The sequence below is a fragment of the Arctopsyche grandis genome, chromosome 8, assembly GCF_051622035.1.
Source record: "Arctopsyche grandis isolate Sample6627 chromosome 8, ASM5162203v2, whole genome shotgun sequence".
Lineage (NCBI taxonomy): Eukaryota > Metazoa > Arthropoda > Insecta > Trichoptera > Hydropsychidae > Arctopsyche > Arctopsyche grandis.
In genome coordinates, this window is record NC_135362.1 from 14324221 (window position 1) to 14336695 (window position 12475).

Genomic DNA, 12475 nt, shown 5'->3' on the forward strand with positions numbered 1-12475 from the left:
TCCTACTATGGCCATATGACCAAGAAGAATGTGAAGTCTGAAGAGGCTAGTAGTTACCGGAACTTGGTAGTCACGGGAAGGCGAACGAGAGGGCCGTCAAAGAACTGACGGGATTGTCCTTTAACGCTGCCTTCAACTTGGCACAGAACCGGGAGAAATGCAGGTGGATCATCCGTCGAATTCCAGACATCGATGACCACGAAACTCAACATTGATCTAAGGAGGAAAAATAATTGATGAAACGTTTGAATGTAAAATTGCTCACTCCATAGCATGGAAATCTCTTATAGAAATGATTTAAGTTGCAACTTTACAACTATATGTATTCCATTGTAGTCTTGTATTTGGTGTTTTCCTTTAATTAGCAATATATATGTATGCTGTAGGCCATGTGTTCACTCTGGTTTGTTCGTGAACGTACTAATTTGTTCATAAACAAACTATTGGTTTAAGTATTAACAGTCAAAAGTTACCTTAAAAAGACTCACAAGGTGTCGCATAAAACTTCAAAACTATTGAGCTGTCAAAACCTTTGAGATGTTAAAACGCCAAGTATTTGAAAGGGAAATCTTATAAAAACCATATTACAACTTTGTTATACTTCCCGTTTCCGCTCAATTTCAAAATACTTTAACCCAGGGTAAGGCCTGATACATAGAGGATAGGACAAACGATTGATAATATGCTTAAAATAAATTTATGCTTTGGAGTTTGTGCATGAACAAATTATTTTCAATTGGGCAGGTAACACAATTAGAAATATTTATCATGACCACGACTCATTTTAAAATTTAGAATAATTTGTCACCATATCATGACCACATTCCCGTAGGCAGCTCCGAAGAGAAAATGGTGGATTTACTCCGTCATCTACTACACAAAAGCACGAATCGAAATGAACATGTTCAAACATAGACGGATGCTCTTTCTGGTCTTGAAGTTGTACACGAGTTCATTTATCTCGGATCAACGCTATATGATGACGGAGGGTGTGATACTGAAATAAAAAGGCAGATCGGCTTGATGAAAAGCTCAATGTCGAAATTGAGCAAAATGTGGAAAGATCGAGGCATCACCGTGTCTACGAGAATACGTTTGGTCCAAACTTTGGTCTTCCCCGTATTTCTATACGTAGTGGAAAAATGGACAGTACGAGCTCGAGAAAGACAGAAAATAGACGCTTTTGAAATTTGGTGTTGGAGATGGATACTTAAAATCCCCTGGAAAGCCAGAAAAACCAAAGCTTGCATCCTACAAGGGCTGAGGGTTGGTGAAAGACTATGATCCATTTGTCTTAGGCGTATCCTCCAATTCTTTGGTCACATCACGAGGCGAAACAAGGAAAGCCGAGTAAAATTCTAGGCCGTTCTAGGAAGCGTTTAGGGAAGCAACAGAAGAAGACAATCCCCAAAAAGATAGATTGACCAGGTCAGACTGGGAACTACCACTGGGGAAATGGTAGTTAAGTCATGACGGGCCGCATTATGGAAATCAGAAGACGAGAAAGTCGCAACCCTCATACAAGGGACTGGAAGGTAGTAGAATAGTTTTTCAGGATATTTTCTGCTGAATATCTGTATATACACATATGTATTATATATGAACTGATGAGTAGATATCATATGACATGGATCATCATGAGGGGTCGACTACAGATATTACAATTCTAATATTTGTACTTTTCAGTAAATAAAGGTTGATGGTTTATTGTGTAGGATTAATATTTGGCAGTGCAACTTTTTACCGGACTACCCTAAAACAAATGAAACTGATAAAATTCTGACAGGTATTTGGATATCGTCCAAATATTTGAAACAACTAAAAAAATACCCACCCCGCCTTCAGGGAATTCGAATAAATCTAAACTCTTCTGCCATGGGCCAATTCTTTTGTTGAGAATAAATTGCACTAGAATGTGTTGTTTTTACAATTTGGAATAGTAACAGAGAGCACCCAAAAAAGGTCAATATATGCTAAGTGAAATTGTGGTACCATACGTTGTACCTCTCGCACCTGAGATAAAAGAACAAAAAAAAAGTAAAAAGAAAAATAAACGTGCCGCGAATTTCTCCAGGCCTCCTTCTAGTTCTCTCGTTCCGCTCTTCGGCAACAATGACGTTTGTTTGCTTTTGTTCTACACTTTGTCATGTCTTTACGCACTTTTCCCGGGAGACCTCAACGCGCTGCGATCGTTGAGGCCCCAACTTTGTTTGAGTTCTTCTCGGCAACCCTTCTTTAGAGCGGTCCCTCCCCGGAGGTACGACCGCCGTGGCCTCCCCTTTGTAAAAGTTAAAAAGCCACTAAATCATGCACTGGAATCCGAGCTTCCCTATGGCGGGCTCTCTCTCTCCGACCTGCCATCCTCCCCTATTCAGCCATCCCCTTGACGGGGTAAAAGCTCGCGAGCAAACTAGGCGCAATCAATTAAAACTGAAATAAAAGTGCCCGTGACGTCGTTCTCTGAATTCGAAAGTCACGCCGTTCTGGTGTTCAAAGCCGCTAGACGAGTGCGGCGAGCTTTTCAACTTTTGTGTGTGAAATGTGTGGAAATTCTGAATTAGACTCAGAATTTATTCCGATTGCTATTTTATACTTAATCAGAAATATGTATAGAAATATTATGTTTTTATATAAAATTGCATATCGTACATAATAATTGTCTGATGCGTACGTTCGTATGTACGAAGTGCTGTTAACATATGCTCAGTTTCTCTTTCTCCCTTTGGAATCGTATATCGTGGAAAGAGACGGAGCATGGTGAGTGTATACGAAGTACTCACTCATGATGCTGCCTCTCTTTCTCCCCTTGAAATCGTATATCGTGGAAAGAGCGACGGCATATACGTAATAATAATATTTAACATTTGTTTAATTTTTTTGAAAAAACATCGTATTTTTAATAGATTCTTTTATTTATAAGCTAGTCTCACGGGCGCTAGTCTCACGGGCGAGTCGCGTAAATTTATTTTTCAAAACTTACAAAATTAAAGCTTAAAAAAGGTTTCACATGCACCATCTAAATAAATATGTATGTATGAATGCACTCGGTTCCAAAAAAAATATGATTTTGATGAGCTTTGGGATTCATAATCAATTATACCGAGAAATCTAAAACTTCCATAGTTTATGTTTCTCGTGCATATGTATACATACATGTGCATTGTACATGCAAGGTCACGCCAAACCCTGAGAGCCTCGAATTATGAGAGTACATTTTTTTTGCATGTTTAACTTATTTAAAAATTGTTGGCGTATGGGTAATAATCAAATATTTCGCGGGTAATGATGTAGGACTTTGATCAAGGTTATTTGAAAAGCTTGAACTGAATCAGAATAGGAAATCTACAGTTGTGAAGATATCCAAAAATATTGTTTTATTAAATACTAGTGGTTTTATCCGGCTTTGCTCGATATTTATATTATAAACCACTTAAAAATGGCCTATTTCGTATATAATAAACAATTTATTTGAATAGTTTTGTTTTATTCAAATTTATTTGATTATTCATTTGTCATTGTTTTATTAAATTTAACGTCACGGATTCTACGAACCACCCGTTGATTTCAACGGGTGGTTTCAAAAAGGAATTGAAACACGAATATAAATACACACACACACAGATTACCGTCTTTATATATATGTACATATGATAGTATTTCAACATTTTGAAGAGTTGCAGTTGATACATTTAAAAAAAACTGAACAAAGCCTGTAATTTATGGCTTTCATAAATCTACGAAGCATTGAATTCGAAGGTTGGTATCAGTCTGCTGACTGAGATATTTCCAGTCTTCTATTTGTATTAATAAATACATTTTACATTAAAATAAATGTTAAAATTTATTGAATCTAAATAAATGCTGACTATGTAAATATAAAATGAATTTATTTTCCAATATTTACATAAATTCATTCAATTCAAATAATTGTTCTGAACATTTCTTTACAAACAAACAGAAAAGTAAAATACATACGTATATACTTATGTAGGTATTAGTTACATATAAAGCGATGGGAAAATAGACGGTGAACTTTTCTTGTACGGATGGCAGAACACAGACGCTACTAATTGCACTAAAAGACTACAGATTTTTTTTTTACTTCCTTCACGATATAGATAAAGAGGTGAGGGCTGTGAAAAAGGTAAAGGGCGAGAGGAGTGCGAGTTGAAAGAAAATGACCGCGGATAAGGCAGAAAAGGCAGCGAATTTCCATATCTCATTTTTCACGGAGAACTATTTATTAGTCGAAGCCCTCGGCGGCTTAATGGCGACGAGGTACATCTTGATGCATACTTCTCGCTTTGTTACCCCTTTCTGGGCCATTAAAGGAGCCCGTCTGCCCCACGGCGGCTCCTCGTGGGCGGCTTTACGAGGACGAAGACGAATCAGCCCTCGCCTCTCCCCAACCCCCTTCCAGCTGAAGAAAATAGCCCGTATCAAAAGGAAAAATGGTGAAAATGCGAGCGCCAATAAAGAACGGAATAGGGACAGAATTGCTCGTCGTTTCTGACAATTGAGCCTCGCATACGTGCGCTATTGTACACGTCTAATATACGACTGACATATTCAAATTGCGAGAACATATTTCGTAAAATATTAACCGGGTCCATCAGACTCGAAATGTGGAACGAATGATATGCAATATCACATGTCAATAACGTCGGCTCGTGTCAGCTTATCATCCGGTAACGTCACCTCAATTCTGACAAATTAGCATATCGTATAAACATAAAAAAGGACTTATTATCCGCTACACATATTATATTAGGAAATGGTCGAAATTAGATTCAACTGTCAAGTAAAAAGGTATCGAAGCTAAAAATAATACACGAAGAATTTTAGCATCAAAACTACTTTTTTTTTTAATATATACCAGGAAGGCCTTTTAGGTAAACCCCAATGCGGCTTCCTGGCCAATTGCAAACAATGCAGTATTTTTATTACACAAGTCAATGAATTACGAGACACTGAAAACTCGTAATTAAGGAAACATCTATGAATTGTACATTTATTTATTTAGTTTACATGCATATTTTTTACATACATATATACAAATATACCAGGAAGGCTTAACAGGTAAACCCCAAGTGCGCCTTCCTGGTCCAAATAATTATTACATAGATACATGTAAATCTAAACAATATCTGACATATATCGTCAGATATTACAAATATCGTATTAATACGATAAATAACGATGAATAACTTTCATGTAACAATACGAATTTTATATTCGATAAACAACCACAGAGACATCTATGGTGAGCAATATGGCGAAAATTGGGAAGGAAACGCCAATTTTACAGGAATCGTTTCAATTAAAATCAGAAAAATTGGCAAATTCTGATAAGAAACAATCGACCTTGACAAATCAAGGTCTGGCCAATAGCGAGACTTAGCGGGAATCGAACTCGTAACATCAAGTACGAGATAATTCAACATTCACCACTAGACCACGCTACTGGTTACATACATTTTATTGTAATTAAATAGTGGTGACATAGTAGGTAGAAAGGTTTTTAGGCAACTTAATCGGGAACCGTTTCAACAATGAAATCAGTAAAATTGGCAAACTCTGATAGGAAACGATCGACCTGGAGTCACAAATATCCAAGTCTGATCAACAGGACTACAGAATATACTCAGATTTTTTTTTTCAATCGAGGTCAGCTCATGGGATCGAACCCGGCTAATATGTATGTACATTCCTATGTAGATACTGTTATATAATTCATCTCATGCTTTTTATTAATTTTAGAACCTTTGAACGCCGACGGGAAATTCGTCGAATATTATATTTCGTAATGTAACAGTTCAAAGTAGAAGTGCATATTTGCACAAAGAAAAGCTGTGGTGCAGAAAAACCTTCATAGCAATTTTACGTTCACACTAAAAGATACGACCGCATGTATGTGCAAGCATACATATGTATGTACAAACAAAGAAAAGACCAACAAAGTATATGAGCAATTTATACTCATGTCAGCGTAACATACGTCGTTCTATGTTGATTGTACGGCAACCCTTCAACAGCTGAAGGGTTTTCCAGAAACAAAACAGTATCGATGTATAAAATTTAAGTATAGTTATAAAATTCGGCACCTTAAATTTATTTTGGTCTTAATCCTACTACATATGTATATCTATTTTTCTTTTGAAAAAGTCTACATAAATATACTCAATACATACATTGTATATGCTAAGGATATTGGTCACTAATACAGCTACAATGTACACATATTTATTTGTTTCTTATATACATAATTATATATTGATTCTTATTAATATTCTTAATACATATATAATATGTAAATAAGAAATAATATTATTAATTATAATATACATATATAGATTATTTTAGCCAATTTTTCTGGTAGCCTGCGTTCATCATTATTTTCACAATTTGATGTGATGCATGAATGTAATTTTGACCTTCTCTCTTCCATTTAGGCCTTGTAGGGAAGTTTTGTGTTTGCAGCTGGTTCTTATATATTGATGCTGGCTGTAGATCCTAGATATTTTTCTTTTTTTCTGCTGTTATAATAATACTATTGTTTTTTATGATTATGTATAAATGTATTTTTGTCCGTATATATATTTTTTCTCATCTCTCTGTATGTTTCGACCATTGTGGCGTATTAGGGACTCCTATAATGCTACAGTGGTCCAAAATTAAACTGAAATAAATAAAATAATTCATTTAAAATCTGCTAAATAGATTTATTTATTTTAAAACAATAATAAAAATATAAATTGTTGACCTAACAGGTTGACCACAATTTGTTACAATGGTCTTACAAAAAACAATAAATAAAAAAGTGTCAACCAAAAAGGGAGCCCAAAATTTAAGTTCCGATGGGTTTGAATTTAAATCGAAGGGTTGTCCGTACTTCAAAGAAGTATTTCGAAATGGCAACAATCTTTTTCGAAGATAGTGACTCAAAATCTAAGGCGCCATGGAGAAAACCGGATACCCATACATTCTCATGTACAGGTAACTTCTTTTTAACTCTTTCAATCAATAGAGATGATTTAGTTTCGCTGGAACTCCATATGACAGACCCAAACTTTATAATTCTCCGAATTAATGAACAATAAAGCAACCCAATGATATTAGGAACATGGAAGTAGTGCGCATTGGGTAAAAGAAAGAATGAATGTCGGTAGCTATACAGAATATCTTTGTAATGTGAATCGTAAATTTGTCAAAGTATGCCAAAATCTACGGTTGAATCAGGGGTCTACGTGACGAGACAGAATGTTAAATGACATAAAACGCAAATATCGGAAGGCAAAGATCGAAAATCGAAAGATCTTAAGTCGAAAGATCCAAAAAAAAATGGTGCATGGTAAACGGTACATACTCACGTACATACTCACTTAATTTGCGCGAGCGGGATACAACAGGAACATGCTTTTCCTCCCGTATTCTGCGCGCGCACATTAATACGGGAGGAAAAGCCTGTTCCTCTTGTTCCTGTTGTATCCTGCTCGCGCAAATTAAGTGAGTATGTACCGTTTACCATGCACCTTTTTTTTATCTTTCGACTTAAGATCTTTCGATTTTCGATCTTTGCCTTCCAATATTTGCGTTTTCTGTCATTTAACATTCTGTCTCGTCACGGAGACCGTTGAATGAAATCAGATCTCGTACTAAAGAAAACACATTTATTCACAAGACTATAGAAAAACTCAATACGCCTTCGTGAAATGAGAATGTACTACTACTATATATAAATATATACATATGTATTCGTACTAACATATAAAAATTTAATTAAATCTATAAACACTGTGAGAGTGTTGAAAACCGAATCGTAATATTGTACGTAGCTTAACGATTATCGAACATTTTACAGAGCTGTCGAAATTTTGTTAGCTTCATTATTGCCGTCGTCAAATTTTTAAATTCAATATTGGCAGTGAAATGTTTGGATATATATAAAATGTGTTTAACACCTTTTTATATTTTCAAAATTCAAATTTCTATTGGAATATGTTAAAAAAATAATTCATTTATTTTGGTAAATTTTGTTTATTTCGAATGAAATTTTCATTCCTGTCGTTTCAACGCGTCTGTGTGGTAAATACAAGCTGTATTCGAAATATATCGCATACATTTTTAAGTCACTGTGTATAATATCATTAAAAATAATCACTTCCTAGGTGAGAGATGCAACTTCATTCGAGCAGCAACGAAGGTGGTCTCCGACGCCGAGAACAATTAACCGGAAAATCCTCAACCCCGCCATCCGGACGTTTATGGCACCTGACGGGAACGAAGCAAGGAAGGGACAGAGGAGAAAAAGAGAGAGGGGGTTGATAGAAGGAAAGTATCCGGTTTTCTTTGTTGCCTATTCCCTGCCCCCACCCGCCTACACCCAGGTTCCCTCGCCCAGGAAAAACCGGTCGAGAATCGGCTGTCTATCTTGCGTTTTCGAGATACGCGAAGATTTCGCCAGGCAGCGAGAATCTACCCTCCCGGTACGCGTAATTGGCTCCCGGTCGTAACTTTTACGTCTTTCATATCCAGAAGCGAGCCGGATTACTTTTTGTTATTGTCGAGCGAAAAAATCCTAAACGAATACATCGACCAATTGCGCGCACACAAAAAAATAAATAAATTCAAAACACAAAATACTACGGCTATCTTTCGCAAGCATTAACTTAAAATATTTTAAAGGTACCAAAATAAAAACACAACATAAATTATAATTTATCTCGTCTGCTTACGTATTTTTTTTCCAATGAAACTTTCTCGAAAGAGATTTCTTCCACAAATTTATAAATATTTATACGATAATCTTTGTTCCCGGACTCATCTAGTCTTTTTTGAACTGCCAGAGCGAAAAACGCGAATTTCCGGTTTACATCAACGTGGAAAACTTCGTCGTATCAAGGGAACGTTAAATAAAAAAAATCATTGATTTTAAACAATTTCCTGTGCTTCCAATCGATATATCTAGACAAAAATTTCGAAAAAATTGTTTTTTTTTCATATATCTCTTTTTTGAAAATAGTTACTACCTAAAAAAATAAGCGATCAATATTCATCTACCGAAGTAAATGTTGGTTGATTATAATATGTTTTGACTGATAAACGAGAATTAAAAAAGTCGCCGTTTCGATCGATAGTCCAGTTGTTTGGTTACCTAGAAACTAATAAGTCGCAGTTTTGGTCGTCCGTTCTTCGTACTAAGTTTTACAATATTTTAATAGGGCGAAAGTGTGTGTGTTTCGTAAAATTTTATTTATGAACAGTGTGTTTAATTTGCGGTAAAAAAGTCGGACAAAATCAATTGTGAAGTGCTTTAATTTGTCTCCGAAAACTGTGAAGAAAATTCTCTTCACAACACGATTAAACATCGTCATTTGTTTTTTTTTTTCGTAAAAAATTAATTTGAAAAACATTTTTATTTTGAATTCTCGTTTGGTTTAAAAATAATTGAAAATAGTTCATTAGTATGATTTCAAGTTTCAAGCGGGTAGCACGTACATACACGTTCTTGGAGTAAATTTCATAGATTGTCAACCTTTCGTTCAATTCAATTTGGCAATCATGCAGAGTTGCGCATCCTGTGAATCGCAATTTACTGATGGTTTTCAATGTGGTACTTGTAAGAAGCACTACGATTTTGGTTGTGCCAACATCACGGAAGGCGGCTACAAAAAATTGAGAGCTGATAGAAGTGCTACATAAAGTCATTGAGAGCTAATGTGTGTGTGTGTGTGTGTGTGTGCAGATAATTTGAACGTCGTTAATCCTGAAACTTTAACGGAAACAATGAAACTTAATGTTGGGTAATAAAATGCTTATTATTCAATTAAAATATGTACAAATTCTTCTTGAACAAAAAATAGTTCGAAATAAGGCAAATAAATTCGCAGGCTTCTCGAGTCTTTTTTCAATGACTGTATGGATTATATGTACATGCATAGAGAAGGATCTGATAATAGTTCAAAATTGACTGAACGCTTTAGTAAATTTGTTCACTAATGAACGAACTTAAATATTCCATCATCATTTGCTGCTTCGTTGTAATATATTAATTAATGGAATCGTCTGTCGACCTGTTATATTGGAGATTGCCATGTTTATATACATATGTTACAGTGAAATCGTTATTGTCAGTGAAATTATATACAGAAGTAACAAAAGAATTAAAAATTCACAATGTTGGTAAATTTTTAATTCGAATGTTAATGCACGTCGATGATAGTGCTCGTCGTACTACCAACCCACGGTACATACATAATTGAAGCTTTATTGATTAATCAAACAATTATTAAATAGAGTGAAATAATAGAGTAAAAATAAAGTGAACTCAAAATGTTAAATAAAAATTAAGTCTTCTTCTGATATTTAAATACATAATTTTTAACTCGACGCTTCCAAACGAAGCATTCTATAAAATTATCTTGAGTTGATATTTCACTATTATTCAACTGCCAAAATTTTAAATTTCACTAATGGGGGCCAGTGAATATGTAACTTCCATAGTGAAAATATAACAACATCTGTATAGTGAAATTGTAATTGGATATGAATTCACTGAAATTTCAGTGTAATTATTATTTCACTATACATATGTACATACATATGTGTATATGTATAAAATCATACCAGAATAGTATCGCTCATTAATTTTGTTCCATCGTATACAAATATTTTATTATATACATTTTTTTATCACATAAATATATGTATGTACTTGAACGAACATGAATACAAGCACACGCGTTCTTTGATATCTCTCCTGGTGTGCGAAGCTTTTTTCGCGTGATTAATACATCAGTCGGGTTTTTGCCCCGTCTCGTCTGGCCGAAGCACACCAAGATCGATGGGTGTGCAGAAGCGTTAACTGAAAGGATTTAGTCGGCCGAAAGTGTTAAGGTTTAAATCCTCGTGATATTGCTGCTTATCTATCACGTGCATAGAATCCCGAAAGATTGCTACACCTCCTTGAGGATAAATCCGAAAGAGCGGCAAGCAGGACAGCAGCCGGCTTGAAGCTTAAGCTTCGGAAACATGGCAAAGCATCTTGCATTATTTATGATAGCAGATTTCTATATTTTAGCACGAAAGTAAACATTAATTATGCCAAGGGTGACACGGAGCGAAAAACGCGCTTCGCATAAATCACGACCAAAGATCAGTTATAAATGCAATATGTATGTAGGTTCTTGCATTGTATATACATATACATACATATGTAGTTCAACGGTAACATGTAACTATTTTCTAGCTTTGTAACAAATAATCTGAATTATCTTCGTTATAAACGCAATATTTCGAGCAAGATGTACATATTTATGTGAGTTGTTATCAATTTACCTACTCGAAAACATTCATGTAAGAATGTAAAGACTCCTAGAGGGAGTGGTGAAGTGAACGGGAACGATGCAGATGATACCGTTTACTTCACAAGTAGCAAAAAACCAGACACTATTCTTGAATTTGCAATTAAGACATTGATGGAACACTTCACTAAGTGGAAAATTCAAATTAATCAAACCAAAACAGACGCGATATTCGTTAGTGCTAGAAAGCATAAGCCAAGTTCAGATCTGAAAATCCCTTCTGGAGAAAGTCTGAAATGGCAATCAGTAATAAAATATTTAGGAGGAACGTTCGATAAAATAATGAGATGGGCCCCTCACATTGAGGCAGCAAAATGCAAGGCGATGCGGGGGTATATCTAATATATAATTTGGAAAGAGATTTGTATGTATGTACATATGTATCCTTGGTTGTTCGTTCGTAGATCCGTGACGTCGTCGAATCTAATATATAATTTGGAAAGAGACTTTGTATGTATGTATGTATGTATGTATCCTCGGTTGTTCGTTCGAAGATCCGTGACGTCGTCGAATATCTTAATATATAATTTGGAAAGAGACTTTGTATGTATGTATGTATGTATCCTTGGTTGTTCGTTCGTAGATCCGTGACGTCATCGAACAAATGATTCGATTTTTTTTTTCGATTCATAGGCACCGAATCGATTTAGGCGCTAATTCGATTATGCACTCGGGGGGCGCCGAGGTCGAAGCCCTACAGGGCAAAGGCTCTGGCAGACGCCGAGAGGAAAGCCCTACAGGGCAGAGACTTTGTATATATGTACATATGTATGTATCCTTGGTTGTTCGTAGATCTGTGACGTCATCGAACAAATGATTCGATTTTTTTTTCGATTCATAGGCGCCGATTCGATTTTTTTCGATTCAAAGGATTCGAAGTCCCCGCATAAAATGTTTACTCATGTTTAAGCGGTTTATATTACAAATACCGAGCGAAGCCGGGTAATACAGCTAGTCCTCAAAGTACCCAATATTTAATCGCCATAGTTCTTTATCAACTCAAAATAAAATAAAATCATATCGCGCGCTCATATTACTATTATTAACCTATGCTTCACTTGTATGGAATAACGCCTCGAATACTAATCTTTCCAAGCTCCAAATAACACAAA